Raw genomic sequence first — 5,332 nt, 5'->3', positions numbered from 1 at the left:
ATGTTTGCTGCACTATAATTACCCTCGTAATATTCGGCAACCACCGAACATTTTGTTTCAACTTTTAAAAACTTTTATAATTTAACTTTATTTTAAATTTTGAATTTGAATTTTGGACCAGTTTTGATCTAACGATTGATTAGCAACAGTAACGTAGGTAACGTGGCACCATTAGCGTGGGATTACTGTAGCTTAATTACCCGGGCGTTACAAATCTCCTCCACTACAAGAAATCTCGTCCCGAGATTTAGGATGTAGAAGGAAACAGTGCGGGGTATTCATCACGCGGGCGGTCCCCGCGTTCCCAAGCGGCTTCGTCTTCAGAGTGATTCGACCACTGGACTTTGAGGAACTTAATCGCCTTCTGACGTGTGCGGCGTTCAGCTTGGTCGAGAATGCGGACCGGATGCTCTTTATAGGAGAGGTCCTGCTGCAATTCGAGCACTTCATGATCCACTACTCGGATTGGATCCTTGAAGCAACGGCGGAGTTGTGACACGTGGAACACGTCGTGAACCTGGGAAAGGTTCGGCGGAAGTTCCAGTTGATATGCCACTTTTCCACGCCTTTCGAGAATAGTGAATGGGCCAATATAGCGAGGAGCTAGCTTGCCCTTGATCCCGAAGCGGTGAGCACCCTTCATTGGTGTAACTCGAAGATAAGCCTTTTCGCCAGGTTGATAGACCATGTCTTGGTGATGACGGTCATACTGACTTTTCTAACGTCACTGAGCAGTCTTGAGATTCTCGCGAATAATGCGAACTTGTTCTTTGGCCTGTTGGATAATATCCGGACCGAAGAGTGGACGTTCCCCAGTTTCTGACCAGTTCAGAGGGGTCCGACACTTTCGTCCATATAGCACTTCAAAGGGGGACATCTTCAGACTAGCTTGATAGCTATTATTATAAGAGAACTCGGCATATGGAAGAGATTCCTCCCATTTCTTGCCGAAGGAAATTACACAAGCTCGAAGCATGTCTTCGAGAACTTGGTTGACACGTTCAACTTGTCCTTGCGACTGAGGATGAAACGCAGTACTGAACGACAGATGAGTTCCCATAGCTTCTTGGAAACTTGCCCAAAATCTTGAAGTGAATAAGCTGCCACGGTCTGAACTGATAACCAGTGGAATACCGTGAAGTGAAACAATTCTGGACATGTAGAGAGTAGCAAGCTGACTAGCAGTGATTGTCTCTTTGACCGCCAGAAAATGCGCAACTTTAGAAAGCCGGTCAATGACGGCAAGAATAGCATCATTACCTTTCTGCGATTTGGGAAATCCAGTGACGAAGTCCATTTCAACATGGTCCCATTTCCATTCAAGAATAGAGATAGGTTGCAGAGTTCCAGTAGGCCTTTGATGCTCTGCTTTGACACGGCGGCAAACGTCACACTCCGCAACATAACGAGCAATGTCCTGCTTCATATTAGACCACCAGAATCTTTGGCGGATGTCTTGGTACATCTTTGTACTACCAGGATGAATAGACAAAGGCGTATCATGAGCTTCTTTCATAACCTCTTTAGTCTGATCCAGGTTTTTCCTTGAACATGGTACCACTAGGCGGCCTTTGAAGTACAAGGCGCCATCATTGGCGATAGAGAAGAAGGAGGGCTTTCCTTCTGCTAGATGACGTTTAATCTTTTGGACTTTAGAGTCATAACCTTGAATAGTCTTTATACCAGCTACGAGATCTGGTACGACAGCCAGGGTATTTAGAGAACCCTTAGTAACAACACGAAGATTCATCTTCTGAAACTCTGGGGGAGGGGGGCGAGTGCTCCAGGAGGAACAATATGAAGGTTCAGCTTTCTAAATTCTTCGACAAGCGAGGGCTGAACTTTGTGAACCTGGAGGTGATTGCAGTAAGACTTGCGGCTCAAGGCATCAGCCATTACATTAGCCTTGCCGGGGGTATAGGATATACCCACGTCAAAGTCTACAACAGTCTCCATCCATCTCTGCTAACGGAGGTTCAGATCTGGCTGAGTAAACAGATACTTCAGACTTTGGTGGTCGGTGAAGATTTCGCAACGATTACCGAGAAGGTAATGTCGCCACTACTTCAGTGCATGAATGACAGCAGCAAGCTCGAGGTCGTGAACTAGGTAGTTTTCTTCGTGAGGGTGCAGTTGACGAGAGGCATAAGCAATCACTCTGCGCTCTTGCATTAGGACACAGCCTAATCCTTGACGGGAAGCGTCGCAGTAAATGACAAAGTCCTTCTTAGTATCAGGTGGAGCAAGCACTGGGCAGAAGTCAACTTGTCTTTGATCGCCTGGAAACTTTCCTGACACTTGTCTGTCCAGTCGAACTTGACACCCTTATGCAACAGAGTAGTCAGAGGCCTGGCAATCTTGGAGAAGTTCTCGACGAATCGACGGCAATAGCTGGCGAGACCGAGAAAACTTCGGACTTGCTTGACATTCTTCGAAGGAGTCCAATCGAGAATAGCCTGAACTCGTTCAGGGTTGACAGCAATACCATCCTTGGAGATGACATGCCCAAGATAGGTTACTTCGGGGAGCCAGAATTCACACTTGGAATACTTAGCATACAGTTGGTGCTCTCGAAGCTTTTCCAGCACAAGACGAAGATGTTCAGCATGTTCTTCCTCGTTCTTGGAAAATACAAGGATATCATCTAGATAAACCACGACGAACTTGTCGAGGTAATCCATGAATATATAGTTCATCAGACGAGAGAAGGTGGCGGGAGCATTCGTTAAGCCGAATGACATGACGGTGTACTCGTATGATCCATACCGAGTCACGAAGGCGGTTTTTGGAATATCCTCTTCACGAACACGGATCTGGTGGTAACCCAACCTCAAGTCGAGTTTGGAGAACACTGATGAGCCAGCCAGTTGATCATAAAGATCATTGATCCGAGGAAGAGGATATTTATTCTGAATGGTAGCTTGGTTTATAGGACGGTAGTCTTGGACTAATCGGTTTGTCCCATCCTTCTTCTTAACAAAGAGAGAAGGTGCTCCCCAAGGAGAGCAACTTGGGCGAATGAAACCTTTGATAAGTGATTTGTCGATTTCCTCCTTAAGATCAATGAGTTCATGTGGCGGCATCTTGTAGGGACGTTTGGCTATAGGGGTGGTGCCGGGTTTCAAGTCGATGATGAATTCGACAGCTCTAGCAGGGGGAATCCCTGGAAGTTCTTCTAGGAAGACGTCTAGGAATTCATGAACGACGGGAATGTTTTCAATGCCCTCGAGTGGTGCAGCGTTCAACGCATTCAAGGCATAAAGACGTGCCACGGCGTTCTGAACTAGATGAGCTTGGTAAGCAATTATTTCATCACAAGGGTGTAGCAGATGGACGACCTTAGTGGCGCAAACTATGGAAGCAGTATGCGCTTTCAGCCAATCCATTCCCAGAATGAGGTCGATGCTACAAGACTTCAGTATGATGGGAGAGGCAAGGAATTCCAGTCCTTCGATTTCAACGGGGACGTCATTGCAAATCATGGAGGTCCGACATTGGCCCGCGAGAGTGTGTACTAATAGCGAAGTGTTCAGGTCCTCGCTTTTAATGCCATGCATGAATGCAAAATCCTCTGACATGAATGAATGTGATGCACCTGTATCAAATAAAACAGATGCTGGTGCTGAATTTACAAGGAGTGTACCCATCACGGTAGCGGGCTGGTCTAGAACTTCATTGAGATCAACGTGGTTGGCATGAACACGACCATAAGACTTGGCATTGTTGTTTCGGGGCTGGTTGCTTCCACGGCCAGTTGCTGGGAGGGCTAGTTGATTCTGGTTCTGATTGCAATCCCTAGCATGGTGACCTGGTTGACCACACTTGTAGCACAGACCATTATTGGGAATGGGAACAGGAGCTTGGGGTGGCGGAGCTGGGAGCCTTGGCTGCCTAGTTGGAGGAGTAGGCAGACGAGGGGCAGCATAGGACTGCCTTGGGGCAGGTGCAGTTGGCTGATACATGCTGTTGGGAATCCATATCTTACGCTTCTGCGAGGACGAGCCCGAAGATGAGCCCGTGTCACGGTTGCGCCTGTGAGAGCTCTGGTATTCCTGCAGACCAGTTTCGACATTGATGGCCTTGTTCACCAGGGTGGCGAAATCAGCAAAGTCATGCACTAGAAGTGCGAGCTTGATGTCAGCTTGAAGGCCATCACGGAACTTCTCCTGTCTGCGTGCATCAGTTGCAATGTCTTCTTCAGCATAGCGGGACAAGTCAAGAAACTCCCGCTGATAAGCTTCAACAGTCTTGTTGCCTTGGGTGAGGTTGCGAAACTCGCGCTTCTTACGGTCCATGACTCCCTGAGGAATGAAGCGAGCACGGAAGGCAGCTTGGAAGTCTGGCCAGGTGATGATTGTTCCAACTGGCAGAGTACGCCTGTGGCTGTCCCACCATTGAGTTGTGGGTCCCTTCAGGAAGAAGGAAGCAAAGGTGACATAGCTGGCAGGGGCTACATCAGTAGACTCCATCTCATAGGTGATGTCACGGAGCCAGTCATCAGCATCCAGAGGCTGAGTTGAGCTGCGGTACACAGTTGGGTTCAGGCGCATAAAATCCTGCAGAGTTACTGGGGTTGGCTGTTGGTTCATATTGGGGCGAGGAAACTGAGCCATCATATTCTCCATGAACTGACGATTCATCTCAAGCTATTGGATCATACCAGCCATGTACTCAGGCGTTGGTGGGAAGTTGCCACCACGACCACGACCACCTGGTCTAACCATCCTGCTAATATATAACAGGGGTAGTTCAGCATAGAGAAATTGCGAGGGCAAGAATCATTCATGATGAAACATGCATAATGAAGGGAACACGATAGATACTGCATAGTAGTTGGCATATCTTACAAAAGTGATCATGCATAGAGTTCGCTACACAGAGTTCAGTACACAGACTAAGATCATCATAGGCGGCACGCAGGCTCGCAGCGAATGCACCTAACACTAACAAGCAAGCCTACATCAGTCCCACGCGGTACTGTGAAGGTAGCTGTAGCCTGAAAGCTGGTAGTGTGGCATCGGGAACTCCACGTCGGCAACCTGGGGTCCGCGGGTACTCTGGTGCAGAACCCGACGCTTAAGTGGCAGAAGAGGACCAAGTGCGGGAGAGTAGCCTCCCACATCTGGCCAACCGACGCCCTGGGGCATCACGGTCCTGGCTGGGTAGATCGCAGAACGCGGCAGCTCACCAGATTGGACAGAGGGGTGCAACAGCATCAGAGCACGATACAGGTGCTGACGGGTGGTGTACAACTCGTGGCGAAGAGCTCGGTTAGCTCTATCCAGCCCATCAGCATGCAGAACCAGGTTATGATGGTAGAAGGGCTCTCAGG

This window comes from Triticum urartu, chromosome 2, assembly GCF_003073215.2.
Source record: "Triticum urartu cultivar G1812 chromosome 2, Tu2.1, whole genome shotgun sequence".
Taxonomy (NCBI): Eukaryota; Viridiplantae; Streptophyta; class Magnoliopsida; order Poales; family Poaceae; genus Triticum; species Triticum urartu.
The sequence above is the reverse complement of the archived record's forward strand: the minus strand, read 5'-3'. Positions refer to the sequence as shown.